The following is an 18,247-nucleotide window of genomic DNA, read 5'->3' on the forward strand; positions in this document are numbered from 1 at the left end:
AACAACGCTGTTCTCCCACCTACCAGAACCAAGCTTACAGCAGTGTTCCTCCACCTTCCAGCACCCAGCCAACAACAATGCTCCTCCACATACCCGTGCCCACCCAACCTCAACCTCACTGCTCCTACACCTACCAGCACCAAGCCAACATCACTGCTCCTCCACCTACCAGCACCCAGCCGACAACAGTGCTCCTCCACCTGTCAGCACCTAGCCGACAACAGTGCTCCTCCACCTGCCAGCACCTAGCCGACAACAGTGCTCTTCCACCTGCCAGCATCCAGCAAACATCACTGCTCCTCAGTCTCTAACATTGTTGGTCCTCACCATTCCCGACCTACATAACATCGCTGGTCCTCACCACTGCTGGCCTGCATAACATCACTGGTCCTCACCACTGCTGACCTATATAACATCGTTAGTCCTCACCACTGCTGACCTTCAAAACATCACTGGTCCTCACCACTCCTCACCTGAATCATCATTGGTCTCACCACTGCTGACCTGTAACATCGTTGGTCCTCACCACTGCTGACCTGCATAACATCGCTAGTCCTCACCACTGCTGACCTGCATAACATCGTTAGTCCTCACCACTGCTGACCTATATAACATCACTGGTCTTCACCACTCCTGACCTGCATAACATCACTGGTCCTCACCACTCCTCACCTGCATCATCATTGGTCTCACCACTGCTGACCCGTAACATCGTTGGTCCTCACCCTACAGCACTCCTGGCAAAAAGCATGCAGCATCACTGCAGTATGACTCCTTATATATTACAAATTCAGTATGATTCCTTATATAATTAATATCAAATGCAGCAAGAGACATGTTAAGTACAATTCCTTTTTGAAACATACCTTGTCATGTTTTAGTCTCAACAAGGTCCACTCAGCACTGATCTGCAGCATCCTCCATCAAGGAACAGTCCTGCAGCAGTACAGCTCCTCCACCACCAACCAGCACCTAGTGCTTCTACAGTAGGTTATCACTATACACAAACAAGTTATACAATTCAGTAAAAAATATGTTTTGTGTGATTGTTTACATAATTCAGTAGCAAAACACTTTTGGATTTAAGTATAATTCCCCATTTAGCCGAGTATTTACCTTATTTACCTTGTGTTTTTTATCTCACCCAGGTCCTCCAACTTCCCTGTCCCTTAGCCATCTATGCAAAATCAGTTGGGCTGCAACATAACATAGAAGGTAACATTATAGTCATCAGACACACAAAGCCTAAAGGCACTCATGTTTTTGTTTACATAAAGTTACGTTATTGCTTGCTTTTTAGATACCTCATATGCACTCTAAATCCATATCAACAGCAATATATCACAAAATAGCCATCTTCCTTTCTATAGTGCAATGTTAACTTTATTGCACTAGCTTAAACTTCAAAATGATATCCTCATTTCACCTCCTCCACTCACCACTCTATCACTTTCACCAATGTTATATATTAATTAAGCTAACGTTAATATTTAACACCCACTGACCGGCAAAAACTCTCGATTAGAAGTGTTTTTTCACTAATTCCCTAACGTTGGATAAAATGGTTTAAGAGAAAGAAATGTAAAATCAATAGGCTGCGTATGGTTAACGTTATGTGTTGCTAACTTGAGCCAGTATGCTAGCCTAATATGTTAGCTTATCGGTTAATGTTCCGTGCATCTACTAATTTAGCGAGTAATACACCAGTAACATGCCTTAATGCATCTGGTAACTTGATTCAGATATGCTGATAATATGCAATCTGATTTTTTAGACGTCTTACCCTTCAGGAGTGCATCACAAACGGTCTTTCTGCTTTAACTCCGCTGTGCCGTATACTTCCGCTGCCGACTTCCGGGAACTATTGGGAGGCTCCACGATCCGCCATTGCTGTGAAAAAAATGGCCCATTAGAGTGAACGGAGATGTCGCGACTCTCACTTCAAGGGCTCTGGGTAGAGCCAATCGATGAGCAATACAAAGTTAGAGGCGGGATGTATGGTAGACACCAACGATTGTTAACCCTTTGTGTACCATATTGAGCGGACGCTGACAGCTGGCTCAGACTGACACTTAAGCTTGAGAAATCGGGGGTGTGGCGTGAGAGCATGTGAAGCCAATCAAATGCATGTGCCTCATGGCCACTGCGTGAGAGTTGGCAGCCCTGGGTGCGCTGCCGAAAGGAAGTGGGCTTAACACTCATCAAATCTCATGGTGCAGGACAGCACTATTACTGGATGCAGAATAATCCTGCGACATTGGAAAACTAAAGAAGATATATCAGTGAAGGAGCAGTTTGACGAAATGGCTAAAATCTCCTCCTATAAAAGACCATAGCCCTTTTTAAACAGGAATTGTGCAAATTTGCAGGAAAGCCCAATCAGTCTTCTTTCAGCATTGGCAGTATAAAAACAAAATCGGGGAATGCAGCAAAATGCCGCCTACCTAGTTTTGTTTATACAGATTTTTTTGGGGCAATGGGGGGCATGAGCAAGTAACAAAACGTGTAGCTCAGCATGTAACGTAAACAGTGACGTGGGAGGGAAGCCGTGGCTGGTCAGTCCTTCGGCAATACTCTCATAAGTCGGCCCGTCCTTCACCGTTCCTGTCATCTGACGGTTAATGGTCTTTGTTTGCGACTGAAAGGAGGGCGCGTAATTCCTTGTCTCCCCAGTTGCTCATCTTTACAGTGTCTGTCAGGTGTGCGTTTCCCTCTTGCTACCAGCTGCTCGCTAATTGCCAGTGGGTTGCACGTGCGGCATCATCAACACCTCCTCCTACAAGTCTTCAACAGCCCCTCCTGTTGCGGAGGGCTGCCTCGGTCTTTTAAAACTAAAAGGGTTCTGCCAATATGACTACCCTACGAGACGGAAAATTGGGCACCTCGGATCAACTCGCCAATCTGGCTCTGTGTGTCTGAACACTCGCAGCTTACCGGCAAAACAGCCTAACGTTCGCTGAAAATCTGGCAGTGTAAAAGGGCCTTATGTTACAAGCTAAAAGATAGGCATGTTGCAGTCGTCAAATTGAAGTTATTACTTTTGTATTTGGTAATTGTTTTGGCTGGTTTACAACTTAGTTTTATAATTGAAATGAATTTGTTTATTTTGTTTATTAGAGGCCTATGATATTGCTAGGATTGTTTATATTATTGTTTCTGTTTTTCATGTCTCCTGGGGGCGTGTTCTGCATATAAAGTATATAACAGGAGGATATATGGGTCAGGTGATTTCGCAGCGGCGCATGGAAACCTAAATGTTTGGTGATAAGAGGCGGTGGTTGTAAACAGTTCGACCACGTTATTTAACTTTTTCGTTGCTATAAGAGACTGTTTCGTTTTCTTTTGGATGTCTTAGTAATTAGCAAACAGCTTGGAACGGATTTAAGTTGTAAAAATAAAAGTTATGATTGTTTAAACCATGGCAAGCTAAAGTTTATTTAAACGTGAGTGAAGTGGACCACCCCTTCAACACCATGGCTTTGGACCAGAAAAGCCGACACAAGGTCAGACATCAACATGAAAATATGGGGCCATTATACTGCTGTAACCTGATGTTCTGATGACTTGCACCCTTTGTTACAATCTCAGGTGTGAGCTAGTGCACATAATATAAAGTACAATTTGATATTGCACTATGTAAAACATCACAATCCATATAAATACAATATGTTGGTTATCCTGGCTTAATTTAGCGTTGATTCGGTTGTTCGAAAGCAGAGGCACATAAGTTGCCATGGAGATTTATTCTGTGCACTTAGCCTGGTCCCAGCCAGGCTAACAACCAGGCTTAGTTTAGCCTGGTGCCTTATCTGTCCAGTCAGCTGTCACTGCGATCGGAAATCAATGTGTTTTACTGTCATTTCATGTTCTTATGTACGTATTTGCCTCATTTTTGAACAAAATACATTAAGCCTACAATAATAAAAAAAACAGTTAATATTGAAAATATTCTTTTTGTCATAGCCTAATTATTCGTGTGATAATGTGTTTGTCTGTATATCTATGTTATATGTTTAATGTTCTTTATGTTGGAACCTGTATCAATGAGCTGTACTGGAAACAAACCACCAGCCTGGCTGTGTGGTCATTAAAAAAATCAATCAATCAGTCAATAAGCATCGTCAGGTGTCTCAATGAAGTCAGTGATGAGGGCAATATATAAAGTCCCATGCACATGACGTGTGGGTTTCTTCCTTCACAATGGCGTGTCCGTTTTTGAATGAGGTTGCAGGATGAGAGGAAGAGGCACTTATTGTGCGCAGAGCATTTAGACGTGAGTGAGTGCTGCGGGACAGGTCGGACCCGTTGCTCCACCATAACGACCATCCGTATGAGCATTACTGCTTTTCGGGGGATGGGATCCACTACCTGTGCAGACTGCTGGGTCTGCAAACCCGGCACCGCTCGGCAGGGAGCCGTGCAATGACTGTCACACTGATGGTTTTAGAGCTGTTTTTTGTTTCTCGTTATTTAAATAGCTGCTTTTATAGCAGGGCGTTGTTAAAATAGCTGCTTTGTTTGCAGTTTTTATTAAATAGCTGCTTATAGCAGGATTTTATCTTAATTTTTTATTTTTACATAGTAGCTATGAAGCGATTAAGATAAAAGCGCTAAGCAGTGTGCAGCTGCTCACTCACCCATTCTAAGACACACACTAATGTTGTCAGTCTACCACACAGGGCGCATATAATATTGGGATTAATCTGGGGTTCAGCATCTTGCCCAGGGATACTTTGACATGCACATATCCTCACCAATAAAATGATTAATTGTTGGAATACACATAAAAGGAGGTATATTTGGCATAGCACACAATTGGTGGTTATTAGGTTTCATAACTGTATGACCTTCCCAAATTATATTTCCAGTTAACTGGATCAATAACTCCAGTGTACTTTCCATTAATGAATGAAAACAGGAAGATGAAACCACAATATTATTTGACCTCATTTTATTGACATCAAAAATACTAAAATCAGTCACTGTCTGCTTGGAGCTGTGGAGAGAAAGAGAGAAATAACATTGATTAATACATTGCATCACAGTCATGCTTACAATGTGCATTAAAATCACTTACTTCTTTCTCTAGTTTCTTAATTTCCAAGTCCAGTTTCCTTAAGTTTATTTTTTATTTGTCTGACATGCTCCATGTCCTGCAGCTTTCTCTTTTCACACTGGAGCTTCACATCTGCCAGGGCTATCTGCTTCTGTAGATGACTTGCATATAGCGGTCTGACAGTTTGTGAATTCTGTTAAACACATATCTATTAGCACAGCAATTGGCAATACTCACTATATTTCCAGGCAGGCTATCAGGCTGTTCAGCATCTGTGTCATGCTACAACTATATTTTCTATGAGCACCACATCACTGACTTCTTATACATCATGTGGCGTGTACAACTGTTAATTTGTGAAAGGAACTTTAATTATAATTATGACAGATTCATTTGCGCAGCAAGTGTATATTTTTGGATTACTTACGGATTCAGTCGGTCCGCAGTTGTCTGCCACGCATTTACTCTCTGCTTAATAATTGGGGAACTGCCCATTAGTCCGACAGTTGGTCCTTTTTTAGTTATTATGTGTTTAACCTCCTTATAAGTGTCCATGATGACACGCTGCTCACTGGACGAGAAGTAAACCGCAAGTGTCCTCTCCATTGGTGCATCATTGAAACTGTGATCGACCCATGTGGTCTATTTAAGAAAGCCGTGGACGCGCACTCACCTGAATAAGTTACACTTGGTTTGACATAGCTGCTCCTCCTCAGCCTAGCTTGCCGGTCGAACAACCAATAAGCCAGGATGGATTTATGAGACTTTGTCCAGCCTGGCTTTTCCACTTATCCTGGACTGGTTAATTCTACTTTCAAACAACAGACCCCTGTTCTTCTTCTTTTTTGTAAATATTGCATATTGTGTTTGTTTTAGAATAATCTGCGTTTTTTGTGTCCATTGGGATCCTGTGCAGAATGTTTTGTATTGCATACTCCTTTTTTTTTCTCTGAAATAGATATTTTGATAGGATTGTATTTATATGGATTGTGATGTTTGATCTCTGATGTGAGTTTTGCAATCAGCTGATTTATTCACTTCTCTGCTGTCAAACATGCAGGTGATTAGTGTCAAATGCAGACCAGGGGCCTGTTGTTCAAAAGTAGTGGAAGTGGAAAAGCGAGGCTTGTTATGTAAGTCCATCCTGGCTTACAAAATTAAACAGGTGAGCAGTGGAAGTTAAGCAACTGCTGATTTCACACCAACAGAAGCGCTCGTGAACCGCGGCAGGCCGATGATGGAGGACATTATTCCAGTATACTGTACATGGAATCAATCATTTTATTCATTCATTAATCAACCACTGGTGTTATGTGGACTGTCTGACTTTGGATTGTCTTGCAGTGTAAGACAAACTGACAAATTAAAAGGAAAAACCTTAGGGAAACTGGACTTAGAAATTAAGAAACTACAGAAAGAAGTAAGTAATCTTAATGCACATTGTAAGCATGACTGTGATGCAATGTATTAATCAATGTTATTTCTCTCTTTCTCTCCACAGCTCCAAACAGACAGTGACTGATTTTAGTATTTTTCATTTAAATAAAATGAGGTCAAAGAATATTGTGGATTCATCTTCATGTTTTCATTCACTGATGTAAAGTACACTGGAGTTATTCGTCCAGTTAACTGGGAATATAATTTGGGAAGGTCATACAGTTATGAAACCTAATAACCACTAATTGTGTTAATGCCAAATATACCTCCTTTTATGTGTATTCCAACAATTAATCATTTTATTGGTAAGGATATGTGCATGTCAAAGTATGTTTTGGCTATGACAAAAATAACGTTTTAAATGTTAAATGTTTTTTTTATTATTATTGTAGGCTTAATGTATTTTGTTCAAAAATGAGGCAAATACGTACATAAGAACATGAAATGACGGTAAAACACATTGATTTCTGATCGCAGTGAAAGCTGACTGGACAGATAAGGCACCAGGCTAAACTAAGCCTAGTTGTTAGCCTGGTCAGGACCAGGCTAAGTGCACAGAATAAATCTCCATGGCAACTTATGTGCCTCTGCTTTCGAACAACCGAATCAACGCTAAATTAAGCCAGGATAACCAACATATCCCAGCTTAATCCCTTATCTAGGTTTCAAACAACAGGCCCCAGGTGTGTACACCAGGTGAGCAGACTGCTCACAGAAGGCTTTATCAGCCACTCCTTTTGGTGTCTCATGTGTGTTAAGACTTGACAAAGGCCCTGTGCTGAAATGTTGTCCTAAATAAAATTCCTTTTTTACTTGGAGCTGAGGGTGCAGCGTTCCCTCTTTTTTCAAGTTTTCTACTCCATTGCCAGCACCTCAACAAGACAATTTGCGGTGTGCGTTACTCTTCTCTGACCTATTATTGTCATTGTTGTCATCATAATTTCTCAACCTTAGATGAGGGGGATGGGACGGTGTGGGTGCAGGTTTAGCATTCGAACCCATGTCAGTAAATGGTTTTGTGATGATAAACATGCAAATAAAATATGTGCTTTGAAGAAAAAAGATATGTCATATCCAGCATCTAATCCGACTATCTCGTTGTTACACACAGTTTTAGATAGATGGAATGGAAGAAAAAATGGGGATGGTTTTTTCACCCACTTCGGAGGTTCATTTTTATATTGACAAGTCATGATAAAGGGGATTTTACCTGATATGTCATCTTTAAATTGAGACCTGCAGAATTTCAGGCCTTGGTGTCACATGGTAGAAAACCACTGACCTGGAATAACTACAGCCCTCCTGCGTCCCATGTCAGTTCATTCCACAAAGGTTGACTCATCGTCCTATATTCACAGTTTTGAAAACTGTTTGAACTCAACATGAGTCACAGTCTCCATTTCTGCTGGGCCTTTGCATAGAAAGACATGCATCAGTGATGTTCAGAACCATGCAGAGCAAAATAAAAATTGGCTACCATGCTGAGAAAAGTTGAAGAAGCAGAGTTTTACAGACAAACCTCGGCTTCCAGACAGCTGGGCACAATGTGCCAGAGCCACAGGACAAGAGCTCAATGTCATTTCACAGCTTTAAGAGGAGAGCTGGATGCTGGCAAGGATTTGGAAAGAGAACAGAAACAGAGGGAGGTGAGGGGTGGAAGTATGGGAGGAGGGTAATCCAAATACATCACTGCCAGCCTGAACACATACACAAATCTACACACACAACGAGGGGCCAAAAGGTCAGCAGTGTGTGCCTGGTTTAATTAGGATGACATATATGGCAGTGATGTGGACAGCACCCAGGTGCATACTGGGAAGACAGGCTGTCACCAATCTGTCAGCGCCTGTCTAACACAGCTGCACACACACACACACACACACACACACACACACACACACACACACACAGTCATATTAAAACTGTTCTGTTATGTATCACTTTGAGAGCATTATTTATTGATTTCACGTTCAGATTTTGTAATATTGTCCCTCAAAACCATGCCCCCGCAGTTAAATAGCCTCTGCCTGTGCTTGATCTACTCTATGCCTGCTCAAACTGTGTGCTCGCACTCAGATACCATGTTGCTTGCACAGATTTCCTGCTCGAGCTTCGGCTTTTCTCCTTGTGCTCAAACTGCTTCTGTGCGCTCACGGAATTTCTGCTCTCAGATTTCTGCCCTGCTCTTGGATTTTTTTTGTGTAACAACCCTGTCAAAATCCCCCAACCAATAGAACACCAGGTTTACTGTTGGCCAATGAAATGATCCCTGCCTCCTTGCGGGCGCACTCGCTTCAGTTTTAGAGCGTCCCATCTGGGCAGGTACTCTTTAACCATGTTCATCCACTCCCACCCTCCAGGACTTTATTAAATGTTCTTCCCTTGCTTTCTTTATGACTTTTGGAATAAAGGGACTGTTAATTTACACATGTGCGCCATAAAAAAAAAAAAAAAAAATATATATATATACATATATATATATATATATATATATATACAGTACAGGCCAAAAGTTTGGACACACCTTCTCATTGAATGCGTTTTCTTTATTTTCATGACTATTTACATTGGAGATTCTCACTGAAGGCATCAAAACTATGAATGAACACATGTGGAGTTATGTACTTAACAAAAAAAAGGTGAAATAACTGAAAACATGTTTTATATTCTAATTTCTTCAAAATAGCCACCCTTTGCTCTGATTACTGCTTTGCACACTCTTGGCATTCTCTCCATGAGCTTCAAGAGGTAGTCACCTGAAATGGTTTCCACTTCACAGGTGTGCCTTATCAGGGTTAATTAGTGGAATTTCTTGCTTTATCAATGGGGTTGGGACCATCAGTTGTGTTGTGCAGAAGTCAGGTTAATACACAGGCGACAGCCCTATTGGACAACTGTTAAAATTCATATTATGGCAAGAACCAATCATGTAACTAAAGAAAAACCAGTGGCCATCATTACTTTAAGAAATGAAGGTCAGTCAGTCCGGAAAATTGCAAAAACTTTAAATGTGTCCCCAAGTGGAGTCGCAAAAACCATCAAGCGCTACAAGGAAACTGGCACACATGAGGACCGACCCAGGAAAGGAAGACCAAGAGTCACCTCTGCTTCTGAGGATAAGTTCATCCGAGTCACCAGCCTCAGAAATGGCAAGTTAACAGCAGCTCAGATCAGAGACCAGATGAATGCCACACAGAGTTCTAGCAGCAGACCCGTCTCTAGAACAACTGTTAAGAGGAGACTGCGCGAATCAGGCCTTCATGGTCAAATAGCTGCTAGGAAACCACTGCTAAGGAGAGGCAACAAGCAGAAGAGATTTGTTTGGGCCAAGAAACACAAGGAATGGACATTAGACCAGTGGAAATCTGTGCTTTGGTCTGATGAGTCCAAATTTGAGATCTTTGGTTCCAACCGCCGTGTCTTTGTGAGACGCAGAAAAGGTGAACGGATGGATTCCACATGCCTGGTTCCCACTGTGAAGCATGGAGGAGGAGGTGTGATGGTGTGGGGGTGTTTTGCTGGTGACACTGTTGGGGATTTATTCAAAATTGAAGGCACACTGAACCAGCATGGCTACCACAGCATCCTGCAGCGACATGCCATCCCATCCGGTTTGTGTTTAGTTGGACGATCATTTATTTTTCAACAGGACAATGACCCCAAACACACCTCCAGGCTGTGTAAGGGCTATTTGACCAAGAAGGAGAGTGATGGAGTGCTGCGGCAGATGACCTGGCCTCCTCACCGGACCTGAACCCAATCGAGATGGTTTGGGGTGAGCTGGACCGCAGAGTGAAGGCAAAGGGGCCAACAAGTGCTAAACACCTCTGGGAACTCCTTCAAGACTGTTGGAAAACCATTTCAGGTGACTACCTCTTGAAGCTCATGGAGAGAATGCCAAGAGTGTGCAAAGCAGTAATCAGAGCAAAGGGTGGCTATTTTGAAGAAACTAGAATATAAAACATGTTTTCAGTTATTTCACCTTTTGTTGTTAAGTACATAACTCCACATGTGTTCATTCATAGTTTTGATGCCTTCAGTGAGAATCTACAATGTAAATAGTCATGAAAATAAAGAAAACGCATTGAATGAGAAGGTGTGTCCAAACTTTTGGCCTGTACTGTATATATATATATATATATATATATATATAAATGTTTTTTTAACTTAAATTGTGACTATTGGCGGTGCCTCCATTAACTGTGTGTGTGTGAAAGCAGTATGAATGACTTCCTTTTTAAACCTTTCTTTCATAAATCTATTTATGTATTTATATAACCACAATGAATTGTCTAATTTAAATATCTATGATGCAACATATTTGCTTTAAATCCAATAATACCAAAAGGTAGGTATTTATTAACAGGATGCTAGAATAAAGGATTTTATCAAAAGGACAATGGCAATAATAATTAACATACAATGTCACAGTATCAAATTTATATAAACAAATGTATCGGCTCAAAGCCTAAACTCCCATTCAGTTCAACAAATGAATAAATATGTAGCTTTCAATAAAGTCTCAACACTCAGCGCCAGCGCAGGAGAATGTGAGGGACACAGGGTGCGAAGAACCACCACAGTCCAAGGCACAGCAGCGGGACAGGAAACCAGCCTCTAGTCGTTCACCGGAAGGTTTTCCTGATCTCTCAAACTTGACCTTGACTGTCCACAGGGGTGATTCTAGGATCAGAGGTTTAGGGGTGCTGAGCACCCAGAGAGCTGCCCGGCCAGGCAAGATAAATTTCACTGTTTTGTACATTTTAACGCAATTTCATTCCCACATTTGTGAAAGAAAAGCACAACTTTTTGGGAAAGTCTGTGACTAAACCATCAAATCTGATAAAGGTTATTTAAATGCTGAGCCACAGCAAAAGAGGAATGGATTGGAATCATAAAAGAAACATATTGTAACCCTAATTTCTGGGGGAAGACAACTCTTTTTGAAACGGCAGCTCCTCAACATACACATAAACAGTATGTATGTTTCTGGAGTAAACCAGCCCCCTATAGTGAGTACCAAAAATACCAAAAATGGACCTTGGACTTATTTTTTGGACTTTTATTTGAAATGAAATGCACGACATGTAACATTAACACATTCTTGTCTGTATTATATAATACAAATACATAAATAAAAATACTCTTCAAAACAGGAAAAGTGCTTGAAATCTACAAAATAATAATAATAAAATTATTATAGAGAGGCATCCCTGCCTATGGTACAATGTATGCACACACACACACACACACACACACACACACACACAATAGAAGTTATAATGTTAATGGGCATCCAGTCAGTTAGCTAGTCAGTAGCACCTTGGCTTTAATATTAAGACATGCACGTGACACAACAGCTAGCTTCTCTCATTTCAGTTCAAACAGAGGGTTGCTGTATTTTTATTTATTTATTTATTTTTATTGTTTTGACACTCTTCTAGCTTGTTATAAAAGGAGATACAGTAAATTTTAGGGGTGCTGTGATTCAATTTAGGTGCTGTGATTCAATTTAGGGGTGCTTCAGCACCCTCAAAAATGGGCTAGAAATGCCTATGACTGTCCAACTCCTGAATCAACAGGACAGTCTGAGCTACAAAGTGCATCATTTCGATTTGAACTAGAAAGAACCTGTCACTCAAGTTATGTTACTGTTAGTAACACACAGTTAGGCTATCCGCTAGCCACGATTAGCTACAATATTTGTTTGACACTACAACGGACAGTTGTAGTTTATAAAACATCACAAGGAACATGTAGTTACCTCTGATAGATCCAATAAGTACATACATCCAATAGAATAACTGGCTGTTGATCCTGATGTCCATGTACACACAACTCACAATACAGAAAGCAACTTCCCTCAGCCGTGTCCTCAAGCATTCTGATGTTTTACCCACAGACTTTAAAAAAATACCTTACGTTTTACCAGAGATATTGGATAAAGCAAGATACACCACTCAGCTCACTTCCTGATTCAGTCACGTCAGCGCCACGCCCCTGTAGGAGACTTGCGGCAGCTCTGAATGTATTGTCGTCAATGAGGAAAATGAATGTGATCACAATTTATGGTCAATTTTTTCGCCCTATAGTCACTAAAGTAAATATTGGGTTCATTTTCCAAAAGCCACACATCTTACCAACATTCTGACACTAAAGCTGCATTTTTCATCTGCACAGATCAAGAGAAAGTTAACTTTGTTTGAGCCCTGTCCGTCTCAGAAAACAAGTTCTCGCGAGATCTTGTGATCTTGATAGACAGGCGGTAAAATCAGGCGGAAAATCACAGTTAGCTTACAAACAGTTATTTACCGCTAGTAATAAATAAAAAATGCCCAAGCTTTGTACAGCAATAGGCTGCAATAATAGGAAGAATGTATTTTCATTCCACCTGCTTCTCGATCCACATACACAGACATCCACAGATCCTCTGTTTAACACGAGATGGTAGGAGAGGAGGGGGTTGGGGGGGGGTTGATGGAGAACAGGCTCTGATTGGAGGAAGAGTTAACCACACCCACTTAGGAGACAGGAAGTGGCTAAATATTACAGAGGTACCCAATAACAATCCAAGAAAAGAATGAATGACATTTTGTACCATGCAAACGTCAAGTAAACCATGCTCATATATGAATATATATATATATATATATATATATATATATATACATACATATATACATATACATATATACTATGTTGTGCCCTCTTGGGTGGAAAAACACACTAAACTCCAGAAGACTATTAAGACCAAGAAATACTATGAAACATTACTGTTGCAATGACTTTTATGTTGTCCCTTTTTTGATCTATATTGAGCCAGAACTATATCTCACAGAACCAGTTTGGATTATCTGATGCTAATATGGTGTTAAAATGCACTAGAATACAGGAAATAGCATCTACTTAATTGAAAATGTTCTGGGATTTATTTCCTTTATACATCCATGTCTCTGTGTGTTTTTCACAGTCCAAAGTTGAATCTACACAGTTCTTGTGGATGCTAATCCTAACTACAAACTAACTTGAGCAGTCTGTCTAGTTAGTCTGTTTTAAGGCTATATAATGTGCCATTTGTATAACATATAAACATGTCTAAAGTGCCCTCGAAAACACACGGAACTTAGTGCCCTCTTCAGTGGCGAGAATGCACTGTATGTGCCCTTTGTTTTTGTTTTCGCCCCTTCCCTTCAAAAAGTCTGTGCACGCCACTGTTTTTATGAACTGATTATCAATAGCTCACAATATCCACTGGGCTACACTAGGAAGAGCATCGTGATTTCCATTGGAGTCACTGCTGCTCCTGTTGTCGACAAAAAGCTGAAACTATCATTTCTGGGTTTTTTTTATGAGATTATCTATTTGGCCTTTTGCTATAGGACAGCATGAAATGGGGAAAAAGAGAATGGGGGAATGACACAGGCCACAGGCTGGGATCGAGCCTGCGACCGCTGCGGCACCTCTGTGCATGGGGCCTGTGCATGCTACGTACAGACTACACTCCTACACCAGGTGATGAAAACGGCAGTAATGAGGGCATGGGTAGCTTAGTGGATAGTGCTGACACCCCTACTACTGCCGTTTTCATCACCTGATGTAGGAGTGTAGTCTTCATCACTATCCCCACTGTCACTGAGACACCCGTTGTCACTTTAGAGTGGTGGAACACTGATTTGAAGTCCACCTGGTCGCTTCCCATAGAACATTGATGCATTCATTTTGTTCTGTGTTGTGAAAAAGCACAGAAATTGAATTTATATCCCAGCATGCTATTTTTATAATGTTTATAGAAATGAACTAGAATGGCATTTCCCAAAGAAAATGCATGTGAGTGCTGAAATCTATCTAAATACAGCATTCATTCTATGTTGCCGTTACAACGGAATGTAGCCGTTATGGCCAAATGTAGCCATTATGGCCGAATATGAATTTGCGACAAAGAGAAATCTTCAAATAACGTAAAATATATTTGCCACATAAAGTCTATTCCAATATGTCAGCTGTAGAAGAAACAATAAGCTGGTATGTATTTTTACCTTGGCACAACTCACCTCATATTTGACAATTTCTCCAAATTTGCAGCCTCCACATGCAGCGGTTGTTAGAGGATTTATTAGCGGATGTAGTTCTCACTTCGACCAGTCCTACAAGAAACCAGTGCTTGCAAAAGGTTTCCTAGGTACGTATTGAATATGCACAAACTGGCATTGGGGGAATACATACACTATCTCAGCTGCAGTCTGAATGGAAGCAGAATGATGCGAATTTGTGACATTCGGCGTCATTCCAAAAGTTGTAAAGAAAGCAAGGGAAGAACATTTAATAAAGCCCTGGAGGGTGGGAGTGGATGAACCTGGTCAAAGAGTACCTGCCTTAAAAATACCTGCTTTAAAAACTAAAGCAAGCGCGCCTGCAAGGAGGCAGGGATCATTTCATTGGTCAACAGCAAACCTGGCGTTCTATTGGTTGGTGGATTTTGACAGGGTTATTACACAAAAAAATCCAAGCGCAAGGCAGAAATCTGAGAGCAGATATTCCGTGAGCGCACAGAAGCAGTTTGAGCGTGAGGAGAAAAGCTGAAGCTCGAGCAGGAAATCTGTGCAAGCAACATGGTATCTGAGTGCGAGCACACAGTTTGAGCAGAAACAGAGTAGATCTAAGCACAAGCAGAGGCTATTTGAGTGTGAGGGCAGGGTTTTGAGGGACAATATTACAAAATCTGAACGTGAAATCAATAAATAATGCTCTCAAACTGATAGACCACACTCTTGAATAAAGATAAGGAAAAAGGTCCATATTCTGTCACTTTTTAACAGACCGCACACACAGCTATGGATATGAGTATAATCAGATAAAACAGATGAAAAGTACTGTAAGAGAAAAAGAAATAAATAAAAAATAAAAAAGAGAAAATGTGTTAGCAGAGCCAAATAAGCAGAAGCATGGGTGTGTATGAGAGTGCAGACATGGAGGGGAGCTAAGCTGTAGCTTTAGCTTTGAGGGGGCTTGATGTAATTGTGGCTGGCCCAACAAAAAGCAACCACTCCCCCAAGATAATTACTATCCTTTGCCAAGTGAAACTGTAAAACTATTGTCCTCCAGTGCCAACTGTCCTCAGCAACCTGTTCCCCTTCCATATGTCCTGTGGTTGGCTGCCCTGTTGTTGCCTTCCCCATCTGTATGGCCCTCCGCTCATCCTGGGGAGATAGACAACAGCCACTAGTATGCTGCCAAAACACCAAAATTTGCCACACTCTGCCTAGCCCTGCAGTCAGCCCTCCCAGTATCCGTCGCAAAACAGAGATCAATACTCACGGTTTTCCTGGGTGGTTACTGCTGCTAGGCTGGAGAATTCACACCTAATGGATACTGGTTGCTGTGCTTTAGGCTTTAGGCTTCACTGCCATCTCTCTGCAATAGCCCCCCACATTGACTCTCACCTCTTGCCTGGTATCGTCCTTTTCACCTGCGACCCACACCTGTTGCTTGTTGGCTTATTGCAGCCTGAGGATTGTCACTGTATCAGGCAGAGTAGGAAAAAACTGTTGCATGCAATAGCAGAGGAACAGCAATCCTGGACAAGCATCTGTTTAAATAAGCAATCCAAGTAAAAAATGAAAATAATAGTCCTAATAAAAACACTCTAAAAAAAACAAGCAGAAAAATACAGAAACATGCAACAAAGGATAACAACACATGCAGAACAAACCCCTACACACTGATCCTGTCACATAATCAAGAAATCTCTCCCATTTCAAATAATAACACCTGTCCTGTCCTTCTGTCCTGCTCAGTTGAAGAAGGATAACCGTTTATGCCGTCCCTTTAGCAAGCAGGTTGTGCCAGTCTTTGATTGATGGTACATGAGCTGACTTCATTGTTGAATGAGTACTCTCCTACCCAGCATAATAGTGGTCCAGACCCATTCAGTATAGATAGAGGGAATTGCGTCTTTCAGGGTGGATGTATCCCCAACAGAAATAAACACATGTAAATGGGGACTTCCTGGCCGATAATTCTCTGGATACAATCATGAACTGACATCCAACCATCATGTGCTTTGGGGCAATTCCAGAGGGCATGAATTAATGTACCTTTGTCAGGGCACATCCAGTACCCAGGGTCACCTTTAATCTTAGCTCTGAGGTCCTTCTCTATGTAAAGGTCACTGAGCACTGCATTACGCTTGTGCATCCATTCTTTCCAATAAAAAGAGCATTTACGTAGACAGGGATTGCACCATATCCTTGAGGGCGTGTTTAGAAAGGGGTCAAATTTGAAAATCTTAGTCTTCTTCTAAACTTCCTTAACACATGACAATGCAGGATGAGATTGAGCACTTAGGGGTGGAGAGACAGAAAGATAGCTAGCTAGCAAAACAAGCTTGTGCTTCCACACAAAACCAAGGGGGTGCCCCTTGGTTTTGGTGTATCACTGTGCCAAGTATTGTAGGCAAAAGCCTTCATTGTATGGAAGCAGGTTTGGTATCCCCAAGCCTCCCTGATCAACCCTGTTTTGAAGGTTTTTTTTGCACCTCAGCTCATTTACCATTCCAAAAAAAGAGGCCACACAGCTGACTGAGCAGGTGGAAATTTTTGACCGGGACTGTCATCAGCAGTGCCTGTAACATTTAAACTTGGGGACCACATTCATCTTTAATACATTAGTTTTTGCCCACAGGGAGAGATGCAAGGGTGCCCATCTTTCTATGTCTAGCTTAAATCTTTGAAATTAGGGTTCTACATTTACCTTTACAATGTCTGATTGGCTGAGTGGCAATAAGACTCCAAGGTACCTAATACGCTGATCTGACCATCTAAAGTTACCTGGATGAAATAAGGTTTTGGGACAGTATGCTGTCAAGGCAAGAGCCTCACATTTAAACAAATTTTGTTTGTATCCTGAGAATCTAGAAAAATAATTAATAACAGATGACGATGCAGGGATGGAAGTCTCTGGACTGCGAACAAATGTCAGCATATCATCTGCATAAAGTATATTTATGTATATATATTTATACTTATGTAATGTGGGCCCGACATGTATACTAGGGAAGCTAGGATCTAAGTGAATGGCGGTAGCCAATGGTTCTAAAGCAAGAGCAAAAATGGCTGTGGAGGCGTGTCCCCCTGATGACTACCTCTACATAGCCTGAAGTATAACCTATTAGTTCTTCTGAGGTCATTTTGGTGAAAGTAATGCAAAAGTAATGTCGTAAGTAACTTCTAACTCTACACAGAGAGTAATGTTGTAAAGTAACATTACTTTCAAAGGAATGTAACTAGTGATATGTAATGTATTTTGTTTTGAAATTAACTTGCCCAACACTGTGTATAAATACTACATCACTACTGACGTTAACTTAGAGCGCATTGCATCAGTGTTGTTGAGTTTTCCACTGTGTGAGAGCTTCGAGTTTCCCATATCCCACAAGCTCTCTGGGCTCTTTCAGTCGAATAAATACATGATTAAACATCAAATATTAAATGTCATAATCATATTAACGTAAACTAAATAATCATCACTAACGAACCTTTTAGTTCTTTCAACCTGAAGCAGCTAAAATTACCCAGCCCACCAGCAGTTACTGCTCACTGCTGTGGGTGTGTACTTTGTGCTAACATTAGCTGCTGTTAGTTGCTCAACAAGAGGCTATAGCCATGCAGTGGCTCTCAGCTCCTGGTATGGAGGGTGTGTGTAGCACAACCATAGACTTTGTGTGCTACTGGCTTGGCTGCTAACAAGAGTCTGTTG

Source organism: Epinephelus fuscoguttatus, linkage group LG11, assembly GCF_011397635.1.
Source record: "Epinephelus fuscoguttatus linkage group LG11, E.fuscoguttatus.final_Chr_v1".
Lineage (NCBI taxonomy): Eukaryota > Metazoa > Chordata > Actinopteri > Perciformes > Serranidae > Epinephelus > Epinephelus fuscoguttatus.